General features: G+C 47.4%; 1 long non-coding RNA gene across 1 annotated transcript in view; it reads right to left on the bottom strand.

Annotated features, from left to right (window-relative positions):
- Positions 1-937: 937 nt before the first annotated feature.
- Positions 938-16,795, bottom strand: part of LOC146072874 (uncharacterized) — a 70,476-nt gene continuing 54,618 nt past the window's right edge. The window contains exons 2-3 of the long non-coding RNA XR_014473255.1: positions 2,147-2,371; positions 938-1,091 (exon numbers count right to left, since the gene is read on the bottom strand). This is a non-coding gene — a long non-coding RNA (uncharacterized LOC146072874). The remainder of the gene's footprint in view (positions 1,092-2,146; positions 2,372-16,795) is intronic.

The raw sequence follows: 16,795 nt of genomic DNA, 5'->3' as shown, positions 1-16,795 counted from the left end.
ACTATTGGTGGCATATGTGTATCTGGCACTATTGGGGGCATATGTGTATCTGGCACTATTGGGGCATATGTGTATCTCACAGACACAAAAGGCTTCTTCCAATGTGGTAGATGCACAGGCTGCAATAACCTCACCACTAAGACAACCAAAAGTCACCACACCTGGACATCAGTGACCACCAACAGCACCTTCCAATACAGACAACACCTCTCCTGCGAATCCAAAGGGGTGATTTATTGTTAAAGTGCCCCTGCGGATTGGAGTACGTAGGAGGACTATTAGAGCATTGAAAGTTAGAATGTATGAACACATACGCAACATAAAAATAGGTTACGAAAAACATAGCGTATCCATGCACTTTAAACAGGCACATGGGCCCTTATTCTGATCGGTGCGGACTTTCCCGAATTATTTCGGTGCGGTCTGCACGCCACGCTGTGCGGCGGCGTGCGGGCTTCGTCCGTAGAAACGCCCACGTGTCCTCCGCATTCGGACGGACTCACTCTTTAAGAACAGGGCGTGTGTACGGACGACATACAAACCGTGCGTGTGCGGTGGAAACGTACAGATTCTTGCACGGTCTTCCCGCACAAGCACGGTCTTACCGCGTCAGAACGTACGGGAAGCTGTCCGTACGCCCCGATGCGGAGTATTTACGCTCAATCCCACACTTTTTTACTGAGTACACACAGCGATCACATGACCCACTTAGGCAATTAGCCAACCTCCTGAAAAAGGGATTGTTATCAATTTCAATTAAATGCTCATCTATACTGACCCACATTCCTACTACATTCATGACACACATTAACCCTTACAGCATGTGACCCTAACATACATCTATATACACTATGTACATTTTGCTTATTTTAAAGATTTTAAACAAGTTACATATATACTTTAGCATGTTAGAAAAAACCACTGACAACTTTGAACTTTAAATAACGATTTATTCAAAAATAACTGGCCCCAACCAAAAAATTAAAATTCCCCATCAATTATGCGGTCCATCTCCACAATCATTTGGCTCATCAGGCCTCTCAGTCTAAGGAGGGCCCCACGGCGACCCTCCTCTGCTTGGGCAGGCTCATCTGTGGAGGAAATTCAAATTCAAAAATGACTAATGATATTCATGCATACATTTAACATAGTCAAACCTACTTTTTAAACATGCATTGTGACAGGTGTGTGTGTATATATATATATATATATTATATATATATATATATATATATATATATATATATATATACACACATATCTAACTATATATATGAGACATACACCTATACATACATGCATACATACTACATGGAAAGCCTGATTTTGGCCCTCTACCCTTTACTCTGTCGAACACCTCACAGTCATACTGCTCCTTCTCAATCCAAACCCACCCATGACTAAGCTCTGAGAAGCATGTCACGCGCTGCACCAATCACAATTCGGCAACCAAAGTTCAGTGTCTCTTATATGATGGAGCCTGGCAGGGGAGTTACACAACTCTCAGGAATGCTCAGTACATTTGTGCAATCAAGCATAGCTTGCCTGCTGATGGTGTGCTCCAGAAATCATTGTCAGAATGCCAGTTAGGGGAAGCTGCAGCACTAACCCACTCACATGCTCAAAAGCATTACTAAGACCAAATACACACACAATTATGGTGCAAAACATACATGCAGGCCGCAGGGGGTGGTTAGCTAGAGGAGGGCCCAGGGGCACTGACCACTTGTTACTCCAGTCTAAGCCACGCCTATCCATACTCCATTTATGCCATACTGAATCTAGTTTACAAAGATCATTCACCAGTAAACTCTACTCACCTATATGAGGCTACAGATTGTAGGCAAGCAGCAGGGACATGAAACACTTACATTAGCAAGTCATCCCTTTCTTCCAGGATACAGATTAATTACACAGGTTCAGTGGCACTTAAAATCGAGATGAAAGACATCCTCACAACCTGTGTCATTAATATGTGTCCTGGCTGAAAGGGATGGTTTGCCCACCCTATCTAACCCCAAAGTGTGTCTGTTGCTATCCCGTTTGTTTTGTCATTTTATAGTATTGTAAAAATCAATTGAATCACCAGTGCTACATAGCAAATAGTACATGCCAAACGGATAAATTAATCCTTATGTATACATACCAATTCCGGCAGGCTGGACAACCTCATCGGCCTCCACCTCCTCCTCAGGGGCCTCCAATGCTCCATCCTCGGCCTCGATGACGTCCTCCTCGGGTGGCAGTGCCTCCACAGCCCACCCCTCGTCATCCTCAATTTCCTGGACCCCCTCCTCCGGCCTCCCTTCCTGCGGCTGGTCCTCGAGGGCCACCTCTGCCTCCTCCCGGGCCTGTCTTGCGCGAGCACGTGCTGTGTATGTGAAAAATCAAAAAAGTGGCAATTAGTGGTAATTACTATTAAGCCTTATCAAGCTATAAATGCAAAGGTTAGAAGTACAGATAATTGTACAGGCAAACAGCTCCTTAGTGGCCTTTACAAAACACAGCCTGTAACATGGCAGGTATGCTGTGACATTTGGGCCATTGTAAGCATCACAAGCATTAATCCTCCCCAATAACATATTTTATGACCATTACAGGGTGTCAAACAGGAAGTAGCACTCATATATTGTATGCCATGTTTAACTCATGGATCAGGCAGGTTACCTTATTGGTTGAAAAATGGTCATGTCAGCAATATTGTACAATTGGGCATTTAATGGGTAAACACTTACATCGAGCAATGCTGGCCCGTATTTGCTGGAGCTTCTCAGGCTGGCGCCGCCTGAGATCAGACCATCGCCGCTCCAGCTGTGCGATGGTCCTGCGCACCTGGGTGCGCGCGAATATGTGCCTGCGGGCCGATGCATATGCCTGGCGCTTCTGCCGGTTTGTAATAAAAGGGCCGGCACGCCCCAGCCTGGTCTCCATAACGGAGACCAGAGTTCGCAGCTCCGCGGAAGAGAATGGGGCTGCTCTCCCATAGGCCGCCATCTTAGCAATGGCACAAATCAAACAATCATGTGCTGTCATTGGTTGATCAGAGTGATATTTGGTATTAAATTTATTGTTCATTTTTACACTAACAGCGTGTATGCGCCAGACCAGACGGCTAACCCATTGCATCGCACACCCATCCTAAACAGACAGTGTAAAATAAGATGGAAACACATTATATATAATCGATACTATCCACCAAACATGGGCAGAAGCACCATGTGAAATAGTCTGCATCAGTAGACACTTACACCTAACTCCACAAGGTTCTAAACAGCTATTTTATAATGAAAGCTATGCAGCAGAAACATAGCAAATAGTGGCAGAGCTTTTACAAAAATTAGGCCATGCTGCCATGTGTACACTTACCTTCTACTGGCCCCTACTACAGAGGTGGAATGAAAAGTAGCTAGCATCCAACCTGAATTTGGAGTGCTTTCACATGTGATTTGGATGCTAGCACTGATTACTTGTGGCTAAGTGGTGGACTGGATTGACATATGGAATGGGTAGTGTCAGTTGTACTACATACCAAACAAGTGCACAGTACAGATGTACATTCAAATATACATTTCATGTGTGACCTCAGTTTTATTTTGTCATTGGTGTTGGAATCTGCATTTAGCTACTAAATCTGACTTACTCAGTTTTCCTGGTTTTTGAGAAATATTTTTCCACACCAAGGGGCGTCCCATATGCGCCGCACGGTTGACGCTGGCATACGGAACGCGGCCGTACGGAACGCAGGTTGCAGCTGATTAACGCCAATTACAGAAATAGTATTTAAAGTGGTCCTAGAAAGCCAAACAGTTGTTGCAAACATGGCTGGCTCAGAGTCAGAGGAAGAACAGGTGGTGCAGAACCTCTTGGCCCGCATGGAGTCCAACACCACCTATGTCCCCCTCAACCCAGAGCAGCCAGATGGGCCATCCACATCTGGCCAAGCTGCAGCTGGCCCATCCTCAGCATCAGCAGAATCATTGGGAACACAGCAGGTGGCTTCCCAACAGAGTAGCCAGGCCAGCACTTCAAGTACAGCAACCGGTGGCCGTGGCCGTGTCCGCAGTCGGGCAACAGAGGAACCAACCACAAGAAACATGGCATATGAACCGCAGGAGCTTGACATCCTGGTGACCCGGGCACGTGATTTGATAGAGTGCCCAGCGGTAAAGTTGACACACACAAGGAGATGGAAGATCTGGGAGGAGATAACGGCGGAGATTAATGCAGTGGCTCCACAAGTTCGTGAGACGGAGCACGTTAAGAAGAGGCAAGTACATGTGTTTTACATTTGAGCAGTCAAACTCCAGTAATGTTTACATTCAATATTAGATGGAGTTGGTCAATGGGTGGTCACGTTGCTTGGAGGCACAGAAATGTTTGCCATGATATTGATTTGATAGTTATTGTAGGGTGACTGTGGTTATATCCTCTAAGGGTTGTTTTTCAAAAAGAATATAATGTAAGTTTGGTGTCAGGAGGCACATGTTGTATTATGTTTCACATTGCAATGGGTGCTACAGCAAACATGAGGAGTGACATGTATTAATATGTACACTTTGATTGCAGGTGGCACGACTTCAAAGGCAACCTCAAGAAGAAATTGACCGAGCGGTGGCAACACAGCCACACCTCTGGGGCTGGCCCCATGCCTGCCAAGCTGAAGCTCACCCCCCTGGAAGAGATTGCACAGTGCTGCATAGCAGTGGAGGAGGTCCGGGGGGTGAGCACCATAGACAGCGAGTCCCCAGCGGAAGTGATGGCTTCTACGCTTGAAGGTAATTATTTGCCAGGCCATAAGTAGATGTTTTGCATTTTGCATGGACTGTGTGGTAATTGGTATTTTCTCCTTCAACAGCATCCCCACCGCTTGGTCAAGAATCTCTTGAGGAGGTTGTGGAGTCTGTGCCACCTGGCCCCAGTAGCAGGCCCGTGCAGCAGCAGGCGCCAATGTCCGCGGCTGAATTGTCCACGTGGGGCCGTGTGCTAGACAGTATTGTGCAGCAGGGAGACTCGGCATTCGAGCGGGTGCGTAGGGCCGAGGAGGTGCTGCAGGGTTTGACCACCAGCCAGCAGAGTATCGCTGGGAGCCTGCAGGCTATGGCTGTCACCCAGCAATCCATTGCTGCTAGCCTGCAGGTGCTGGCTGATCAAGCCCTGCGGCAAAATGACCTCCTCCTCCGCCATAATGAGCTTATGGTGGAGCTAGTTACCAGCAATAGGGTCCTGATAGCATCCGTTTCGGGTGCATTAACAACATCATTACTCCCTGCTGCCAGAGGTGGAAGAACATCCCCCCCCACCCCAGCATGTGCTCCACGTGACCCTCCATCTGAGAGTGGCCGTGGGCGAGGCAGAAGAGCTGCTGCACGTGGCAAGGAGCCTGCCAGGGGCAAACGTGCTCGCAAATGAACTTGTGTCCCCATTAATCTCCACCGTTATGTCTTCCCAAATCTTCCATCGAGCTGTGTGTGTCAGCATCCGCTGTCAAATTCCGTGCCGAGGGTCACCACATTTCCCCGCGGTTCAAATGTCATGTTTGGTTCCCCTGTTGCCCTGTTTGGCCTAGCATTACTGTGTGCTGTACTTGAAGTGTTGTTGCTGTACTTTTGTTGTGAAGCCACCTGATGTGTTCCTAATGATTCTGCTGTGGCTATTTTTTATATATTATTTAATTTTTGTCCTGTTATGGTACCATTTATTTTGTGATGGTTTTGCAAATATTTTGTTTGTTGATTTAATAAATGTTATTTTTGGCCCCAAAATGTCTGTATTAATTGATACATGCAGAAGTGACATGTGTATTAGTATTAGTAATATGAAGCTGTGTTCATTATTTGCAGTGTAAAAGTGTGTGCAAACTGCAGCATATATGTGTGTGTTTAGTAATGGTCCATTTAAGGTGCATTGCTTTCAATTGAAGCAGTGAGAAGCGTGTAATTTACAAGTAATGAGTAAATTAGGTGATTGTATTGTGTTCAGCTGACATTGGTTGAGGTGCGTCCGTCCTGATTAGGCGTTCCGATTGCCTAGCGCATGACCGAGTGGTGTCCGCTAAGCAATACTAGCCTTTTGGACACCGCACATTTCTTCCCTTTTTGTTCGCGTGCATTCGGTGTGCTGTCCGAATGCACGCCCACCAAAATAAGTGTACTCCCCCGTGTCCGCCCATGTTTCCGCCCAGTTTAGCCCACTTTGAAACTACGCCCCTGTGTCATTCCGCATGACGCCCATAACACACCCATATTGGCCGACTGATTGCGGTGCACATTTCTGTACGGTATTAGTGAGAACAAGTACGGAGACCATACGTGGCACATGCGCATAGCGTTCCCCACGCATGCGCAGACGGCTAAAAAACGCGATCCGAAAGAATTCGGGAAAGTACGCACCGATCAGAATAAGGGCCATGGTTCCAATCCTGCAGGAATTATGTTCACAGCCATTGAATCACCCTCAAGAAATTGGAGAGGGGGTGACTACATCGAGTTACTGAACAAGAGAGAGCTCTTTTGGATTTTCAATCTGAAAACTCTACACCCTGGGGGCTTAAACATTGACTTCCATAATGGACATCTGTAACTGTCTCAATATGACGTATCATTGCATGCCAACATGGGGTCACCTACTACATTAGGAATACCCATGACTCTGTGCCCTTATTAATCAAGGTAGCACTATGAGCACCCGTAACACCTCAGATGATGTACCCACCCGTCCACGGACACGCAATAGGCGCCCATAATAATACCATCCTCAGGCAATCCATCAATATATATGCCTGATTCCACCATCTACTACTTGAATCATTACCACCCATTCATTTTGATTTATTGCTATCCATTTAATTTAATATTATTTTATATTCTTTAGTTTACTTTATTCTATTATATTATATTTCATTTAATTCCATTTATTTTATTTTATGTTTACTATATTATCTCACTTAATTTTGTTAATTATATTAATTTACACATATATCTTCAATAAATGTATTCTCATCATATTCGGATGCACCTCCATTAACTGTATCTCGTATACCAATCCCTATTCAACCCATTATCTTTGTACATACGTCCTCATGTACAACAGTCGACACAGTCAGGATAGTCAACACAGTAACCCCAAGACATTCACAACTGCATAGAGACTGATTTTAATGTTGACCAATCAGAACGAGAGGGGTGGAGCCAACCTCCTCTTATATTCGGGACTGTAACACAACACTGACACCCTTGAAAAAGGCCGGACCTCGGCTGAAACGCGTTGGAACATACACGCCCACCCACTGCATCAAGCATCCCACATTCATCAAAGTCTCCTCCAAAGTGAGTCGAGCGCACGTCACTCCAGTGCGTCGCGCTTCTGGTGACGCAGGCCCGCACCATCCGGCAGTTGCCAGCGCACTGTTGTAGCAGCGTGGTCAACAACTGGCGTCCCCTATCCGGGACAGCAGGACGCCAGCGGCAACAACTTCATCGGCATCAACGGCCACTCCAACACTTCCCGTACAGCGGCAGATTCAAGGTATGTCTGGATGCACCACTGGGGTGTCTTGGGACGCCAACCTCCAGTGACATCAACATACCTTATTGTTTCTGGACTCTTTTTTCCGGACTATTTGCTGCATCTACCCACCAGCCCACCCTAACCTTCACCCACCACAGGACAGTGATTGCCCTACCTGTGGCCCCAATATCCGACTGCAACGGACACCACTCACCGAGTGGAAGTTGCAAGGCGGTCAGCCCCAGCCCCACTTTCCTTTGCTTTCACACCAATAAATGTATTTTGCACCCATCTGATTTTTCCTCTCATCATTGAACATAGGGGTCATTAGCTACAACCAATTGTCACACCACAAGTCACCTCCAGTGACATAGTTTACTATTCTAAGGGCACGCACAGTCTTCAGCTCACACTGTATAGACACCCAGAAGGTGAGCGCAGTACCTCCCCACCTGCAAACAATCTGTAACCAGAGCCTGGACCACTCTAGGTCTGCAGCCCCTTCGCTCAGAGGTAATTCGAGCGCTACACCAATCCTGTTCAACCAGGGTTCCCTGGTAATAAGGAGAGGCCGGTCCTGGTTCCTAAAAAGCCAACAGGGTAATGCCACAGCCGGGGTAAACTTTTTACATAAGTTCCCCTGGCCAAAGCATTGATTCCTGTGGCAGGGACCTTGGAGGAGTGGGGACCCCTCAATAAAGGAAGGGTGGTGGGCATCGGGCTGATAAATGTTTGTTTACATTTGCAGCTTCTCCCACATGCCGTGGGTTAGTCCCATCCACCAGCCAATGGCCGCTCCTTATTGGCTGGTGGGAGGGACATGTGGAAGGAGCCACGAATGTAAACAAACATTTGGACTGCTCTCACAGGGATGCTGACAGCCGCAGAAGACAGCGACCGAGCAGGGAGGCATCTGGTGAGTATATTTTCCCTCCGCAGGTTCTCCTTGGGGATTCTACATGGACAAGCCTACGAGGGAATCCATAGGTGACGTATGTGTAAATGCATGTAGTATGTAATAAAGCTATACTGTTCATGTGTTAGTGTGTTTTATTTCACTATTTGTAATGTTGAAGAACTACAAGACCCGGTGGGCCCTTTAATGACTGTTTGGGCCCAGTGCTGGTTTCTAAAATACGGGGGACCCCTAGTCATTTTGTCCCCTGTGTTTTGGGAACCAGGACCGGCCCTTTAGCCTGGTGCTGGTTTTAGAAATTCGGGGGATCCCCTATGATTTTACTCCTCTGAATTTCTGAAACCAGTGTAGAGTTTGGGCTCTCTCTGATGTAAATATATTATATCATGTGATATGATACTGATTATATCATATATTGATATAACACTTTATGTATTTAATATCTGTATTTATATAATAATAGGCCTACAAGATAGGTTGACTTAAAACAAAAGGGGCAATATAATCACTAGTCCAATCACACAGAGATGTACTTCACATAAACATTTGGATACACAGAAGTGTGATTGACCCACAGGGTAAATACTATACCTAGATATATAATACTATATATCTACTGTCTGGGAGCTAAACTATTAAAATATACTTTACGCATATATTTTATCCCAGCTCATCGACTATGTGGAAATGATGTTTACGAATGCAATGCCACCAACCTTGCCAGCCCTATACAATATAGTGCAGGATATACATATATAAACAGATCTCTTATGAGATATTTAGAGGTCCGGTACTTGTGTATTTTGGCGGCGCCCCCGATGTCCGTCGTACGACGAACAGATCGCATCGCATGCCATGCACCCGATGGCATACGATGCGATGCGATTTTGACCCCCTATACGATCAAAAATCATATAAGCACCCTAAAGGGTTCTTTTGAGCACCCAATTGGGTGCTTGCAATGTTAAATGCACCCCCACGCCACCCCCCCCCCACTATAAACGTGAACCCGAAGTGTGGCGAGCGCAGCGAGCCCGCGAGGGGCGGCGGTATGCGTCCTACGACCTTTTCATACCCCCACTATCCACGTCGGCGTGGAGTTGAGAATAGAACAGTGTGGCGAGCGCAGCGAGCCACCGAGCGTGGCAAGCGCAGCGAGCCCCGCGAGGGGACGCGGATACCTTCACAGGTATCCGCGTCGCCTCGTGGGGCTCGCTGCGCTCGCCACGCTTCGGGCTCGGTGGCTCGCCACACTATTCTATTCTCAACTCCACGCCGACGTGTATAGTGGGGGTATGAAAAGGTCGTAGGACGCGTACCGCCGCCGCTCGCCACGCTTCGGGTTCACAATTATAGTGGGGGGGGGTGGCGTGGGGGTGCATTTAACATTGTAAGCACCCATTTGGGTGCTTAACATTGTATAAGCACCCATTAGGGTGCTTATACAATGTTTAATCGCATTGCATCGTATGGCATTGTATGCCATGTACAATGGCATACAATTTCAAAATTGTATGCCATCGTGCACTATCGTAACACATCGCGTCGCATCGCATACCATCGTATGCGTTATGGTATGCGATGCGATGGGCGCCTCCAAAATACACAAGTACCAGAGGTCCCAACAAGAGAATTCGAGACGCGGAGTGTCAGCTCTATTAAAATGATACTTTATTCTAGGTATACAAACAATACAAAATAAGAAACACAATGATAATAAGTCCTATAATATTATACGCTTCCTTATTTATGGTACCTACATAACAAACAAACACTTCTACTAACCTAAACAATACACATACTATATACTTGCAAGAATATTTGAGGGTAAATATGAATAACTACCTGACGTCTCAGGGTCCTTCCTTCTCAGCCATCCCTCTGAATTGAACTAACTATCCATGTCTTTCCCTTATATCCCAAATACACGGATTGAAGTTGTCTGTTCCCATGATAATTTCCCGATGCCAATGGGGCCGGGGTTTCCTGCTTATTCCGCATTTCTGTTAATGGGCTTTTCCTGTGTACCCAGACTATTCTTCCTACTGTGTCAACATACACAGTTGTGTCCTGTCCTGCAATATAACTTGGATGATAGACCAGCTGTCTGACATCCTCTAGGTATGAAGCAATATTGGTGACCAGGTGGCTATCTAGGTGCTGGAGTCAGGCCCATAGTGTTTATATGATTTTGCTTACTCAATTATTAAAACATGGGATTAATCAGTTTTGTGTATAATGTATTAAGCATTTGGCCTCCTGTCTATATGGATTGCCCACTACACCCTGTCCTGTACCCAATGATCCAAATTCTTGCAGTAAGGAACAATTAATCATAAAACATAATTCAACTCAAAATATTTGTGCTGTTCCTGGCATTTTCTGACATATCTATTTGTACAAAATTGTATATGGTAACACCAGCACGGGGCTGCTTTTGCTCAGGAGGGGGGGACCCTATGTATTTATTTTACACAAACCACACGTGCAGTAATTCGCACAGTCTCATGACTAATAATCACATTTTTTGCCGCGAGTTCGCATCTAATTCAAATAGTTGATTTTCTCAAAAAATTCCAAAATGCGATAATGTGCGATTTCAGAACATTACTAAAAATCGCATCCCATTAAATGTCACCCAAGGTGTTTTCGCTTTCTGTCTGAGCGGCAGCTTTCTACTCGCAGTCCCCTGCCATTTTCTCAGATTACTGATCATCTCTGAATCAGGCCCAGGGACATAAGACGGCCAAGCTGTTATGTGTCACAGCAACTGATCTAGTCTGAGAGTTCCATCTGGAGGACAGCAGACAAGAAAGGACCACAGCAAGCAGGGAATATAATGCATCTCTCCTTGTACTGAGCAATCCCCGATTGGCAGGTAGACGCTGTGGTTATATGTCAGCACCAGGAATAAAGACATCAATAATCCATTTGCTGAAGGATCATTAGTTTATTTAGGTTGTTATTATAGGTTACCAGATGGTCATCATTACAGGACCACCTAACTATCTGTAACATGTAGAAGAATGTACAAAGTATTATAGAGAAACAAAGTCTATAGTTATACAATCGGTAACAGAATCCCATTTATCCAGATCAGCTTTTATTCCCCTGTTCTGGGGACAGCTACTAGTAATATACATGGTTATTACAGATATTGTTAGATCATCGTCCTTCAGTCTACATGCAGGTTATATCACTATATACTGTGTCATAGTAACGTGTATACTGTTACTGTGCTGCTATTTATTATGGAGGATGTTAGTATTAGCCTATTACACAATGGGCTCTCCATCAGACCAGGTTAATAACATGTGAGATGCAAGGAGGTGCTGTAACCCATAGCAACTAGAAATCCACTATTAGCAGTCTAGTGTCAGCAACCTAACACATGTAATAATGATTGGTTACTATGTGATACAGGTAGTACATAGTATTCAGAGAGAGTGAAATAAGGCAGCAATATAGAGGCATGAGGGAAAGGAGAGAGACCAGAGGAGACCTGTAGGGTGGTACAAGGCCGCATACAGAGTTCCTATAATCAGTGGTGTAACTATAGAGGAGGCAGTTGCTATGGGACCCGGCTGCTTTCGGAGGCCTCAAAGGCAATCCCACTACAATCTTTAAAAAAAATAGATTTTTTTATCTGTAATAACCGATTCAGAGCCCAGCAGTGTACGTACACAGGGAGGGAGGCAGAGCCCAGCAGTGTACGTACACAGGGAGGGAGGCAGAGCCCAGCAGTGTACATACACAGGGAGGGAGGCAGAGCCCAGCAATGTACGTACACAAGGAAGGAGGCAGAGCCCAGCAGTGTACGTACACAGGGAGGGAGGCAGAGCCCAGCAGTGTACGTACACAGGGAGGGAGGCAGAGCCCAGCAGTGTACGTACACAGGGAGGGAGGCAGAGCCCAGCAGTGTACGTACACAGGGAGGGAGGCAGAGCCCAGCAGTGTACGTACACAGGGAGGGAGGCAGAGCCCAGCAGTGTACGTACACAGGGAGGGAGGCAGAGCCCAGCAGAGTACGTACACAGGGAGGGAGTTAGAGCCCAGCAGTTCACGTACACAGGAAGGGAGGCAGAGCCCAGCAGTGCACATGAACAGGGAGGGAGGCAGAGCCAAGCAGTATATGTACACAGGGAGGGAGGCATAGCCCAGCACTGCACGTACACAGGGAAGGAGGCATAGCACAGCAGTGTACGTACACAGGGAGGGAGGCAGAGCCCAGCACTGCACATACAAAGGGAGGGAGGCAAAGCCCAGCAGTGTACGTACACAGGGAGGGAGGCAGAGCCCAGCAGTGTACGTACACAGGGAGGGAGGCATAGCCCAGCAGTGCATGTACACAGGGAGGGAGGCAGAGCCCAGCAGTGTACGTACAGGGAGGGAGGCAGAGCCCAGCAGTGTATGTACACAGGGAGGGAGGCAGAGCCCAGCAGTGTATGTACACAGGGAGGGAGGCAGAGCCCAGCAGTGTACGTACACAGGGAGGGAGGCAGAGCCCAGCAGTGTACGTACACAGGGAGGGAGGCAGAGCCCAGCAGTGTACCTACACAGGGAGGGAGGCAGAGCCCAGCAGTGTACCTACACAGGGAGGGAGGCAGAGCCCAGCAGTGTACGTACACAGGGAGGGAGGCAGAGCCCAGCAGCTCACGTACACAGGGAGGGAGGCAGAGCCCAGCAGTGCATGAGAACAGGGAGGGAGGCAGAGCCCAGCAGTATATGTACACAGGGAGGGAGGCATAGCCCAGCACTGCACATACACAGGGAAGGAGGCATAGCACAGCAGTGTACATACACAGGGAGCGAGGCTGAGCTCGGCAGTGCATGTACACAGGGAGAGAGGCAGAGCCCAGCAGTGTACGTACACAGGGAGGGAGGCAGAGCCCAGTAGTGTACGTAGGGAGGGAGGCAGAGCCAAGCAGTGCATGTACACAGGGAGGAAGGCAGAGCCCAGCAGTGTACTTACAGGGAGGGAGGCAGAGCCCAGCAGTATATGTACACAGGGAGGGAGGCCGAGCCCAGCAGTGTACGCACACGGAGGGAGGCAGAGCCCAGCAGTGTACGTACACAAGGAGGGAGGCAGAGCCCAGAAGTATATGTACTCAGGGAGGAAAGCAGAGCCCAGCAGTGTATGTACATAGGGAGGGAGGCAGAGCCCAGCAGTGTATGTACACAGGAATGGAGGAAGAGCTCAGCAGTGCACATGAACAGGGTGGGAGGCAGAGCCCAGCAGTGTATGTACACATGGAGATCCCAGAAGATCCCAGAAGTGAATGTACACAGGGAGGGAGGCAGAGCCCAGCAGTGTATGTACACAGGGATGGAGGCAAAGCACAGCAGTGTATGTACACAGGGAGGGAGAGCCCAGCAGTTCACGTACACAGGGAAGGAAGCAGAGCCCAGCAGTGCACACGGACAGGGAGGGAGGCAGAGCCCAGCAGTGTATGTACACAGGGAGGGAGGCAGAGCCCAGCAGTGAATGTACAGGGAGGGAGGTAGAACCCAGTAGTGCACATGAACAGCGAGGGAGGGAGGCAGAGCCCAGCAGTGTATGTACACAGGGAGGGAAGCAGAGCCCAGAAGTGTATGTACACAGGGAGGGAGACAGGGCCCAGCAGAGTACGTACACAGGCAGGGAGGCAAAGCCCAGCAGTTCACGTACACAGGGAGGGAGGCAGAGCCCAGCAGTTCACGTACACAGGGAGGGAGGCAGAGCCCAGCAGTGCACATGAACAGGGAGGGAGGCAGTGCCCAGCAGTGTATGTACACAGGGAGGGAGGCAGAGAACAGCAGTGTATGTACAGGGAGGGAGGTAGAACCCAGTAGTACACATGAACAGGGAGGGAGTCAGCGCCCAGTAGTATATGTACACAGGGAGGGAGGCAGAGCACAGCATTGTACATACACAGGGAGGGAGGGAAGGAGGTAGAGCCCAACAGTGTATATAAAGGGAGGAAGGTAGAGCCCAGCAGTGTATGTACACAGGGAAGGAGGCAGAGACCAGTAGTGTACGTACACAGGGAAGGAGAGAGGTAGAGACCAGCAGTGTACATACAGGGAGGGAGGCAGAGCCCAGCAGTGTATGTACAGGGAGGGTGGTAGAGCCCAGCAGTGTATGTACACAGGAAGGGAGGCAGAGGCCAGCAGAGTATGTACAGGGAGGGAGGCAGAGCCCAGCACTGTATGTACAGGGAGGGAGGCAGAGCCCAGCAGTGTATGTACAGGGAGGGTGGTAGATCCCAGCAGTGTATGTACAGGGAGGGAGGCAGAGCCCAGTAGTGTATGTACAGGGAGGGTGGTAGAGCCCAGCAGTGTATGTACACAGGGAGGGAGGCAGAGCCCAGCAGTGTATGTACAGGGAGGGAGGCAGAGCTGCTTGTTGTGCAGAATCTGGAAGTATGGCTGTGCCTGCAGTAGTGGTGATGGTACTGTGCAGCTGACGGATGTGGCACTGTACAAGCACAATTGGGTACATACACTGTAAAGTCACCTGCCACCTCACTCCCAATGAGTACAATACCAGGCCCCAGACTGGCAGCAGTGATTACACATAAAAAAAAACATAGCGGGTGCAGTGGGATTGCCTTCAGGGCCCCCACAAGCCACCATGTCCCATAACAGCTGCACCCCATGTACCTGTATAGTTAAAGGATCCAGCCATGTCTGTATGCCCCTTCCTGGCAAGCTACTCCCCATATGTTGCTCTGTCTGTCCTCCTAGTCACCTGTCTGCCCGTCAATACCCCCTTATGGTGTTCTATCCATACATTTGTCTGTGTATACCACCTCCAATCTGTCTACATCTCTATATGATGCTCTGTTTCTCTTTACCCCATATAGTGTTGTCTGTCTATCAATACCGCCAACACAGCATTTTTAGTTTATCTTGTGTGACTCCTCTTATGTTGGACAAGGTGTGACTCCTGGGAAAAACATTTTCTGCATTCAGAACATTTATGGCTTCTCTCCTGTGTGACTCCTCTGATGTAGGACAAGATGTGACTTTTGGGAAAAACATTTGCTGCATTCAGAACATTTATATGGCTTCTCTCCTGTGTGACTCCTCTGATGTAGGACAAGATGTGACTTTTGGGAAAAACATTTGCTGCATTCAGAACATTTATATGGCTTCTCTCCTGTGTGACTCCTCTGATGTAGGACAAGATGTGACTTATGGGAAAAACATTTGCTGCATTCAGAACATTAATATGGCTTCACTCCTGTGTGAATCCTCTGATGTTGGACAAGATTTGACTTATGGGAAAAACATTTGCTGCATTCAGAACATTTATATGGCTTCTCTCCTGTGTGACTCCTCTGATGTAGGACAAGATGTGACTTCCGGGAAAAACATTTGCTGCATTCAGAGCATTTATATGGTTTCTCTCCTGTGTGACTCCTCTGATGTAGGACAAGATGTGCCTTTTGGGAAAAACATTTGCTGCATTCAGAACATTTATATGGCCTCTCTCCTGTGTGACTCCTCTGATGTAGGACAAGATTTGACTTCTGGGGAAAACATTTGCTGCATTCAGAACATTTATATGGTTTCTCTCCTGTGTGATTCCTCTGATGTCGGAAAAGATCTGACTTCTGGGAAAAACATTTGCTGCACTCAGAACATGTATATGGCTTCTCTCCAGTGTGATTCCTCTGATGTAGGACAAGATGTGCCTTTTGGGAAAAACATTTGCTGCATTCAGAACATTTATATGGCTTCTCTCCTGTGTGACTCTTCTGATGTTGGACAAGAAGTGACTTCTGGGAAAAACATTTGCTGCATTCAGAACATTTATATGGCTTCTCTCCTGTGTGATTCCTCTGATGTACAACAAGATCTGACTTCCTGGAAAAACATGTGCTGCATTCAGAACATTTATATGGCTTCTCTCCTGTGTGACTCTTCTGATGTTGGACAAGATATGACTGCAGGGAAAAACATTTGCTGCATTCAGAACATTTATATGGCTTCTCTCCTGTGTGACTCCTCTGATGTTGGACAAGAAGTGACTTCTTGGAAAAACATTTGCTGCATTCAGAACATTTATATGGCTTCTCTCCTGTGTGACTCCTCTGATGTATGACAAGATATGACTTCTGGGAAAAACATTTGCAGCATTCAGAACATTTATATGGCTTCTCTCCTGTGTGACTCATCTGATGTTGGACAAGATGTGACTTTTGGGAAAAACATTTGCTGCATTCAGAACATTTATATGGCTTCTTTCCTGTGTGAGTCTTCTGATGTGTCAGAAGCTGTGATTTACATGTAAAGCCTTTGTCACATTCAGAGCACACATGTGGTTTCTCTCCTGTATGACTCCTCTGATGTGTAAGAAGCTGTGATTTACATGTAAAGCCTTTGTCA

Source organism: Crinia signifera, chromosome 4, assembly GCF_055691185.1.
Source record: "Crinia signifera chromosome 4, ASM5569118v1, whole genome shotgun sequence".
NCBI lineage: Eukaryota > Metazoa > Chordata > Amphibia > Anura > Myobatrachidae > Crinia > Crinia signifera.
The sequence above is the reverse complement of the archived record's forward strand: the minus strand, read 5'-3'. Positions and strand labels throughout refer to the sequence as shown.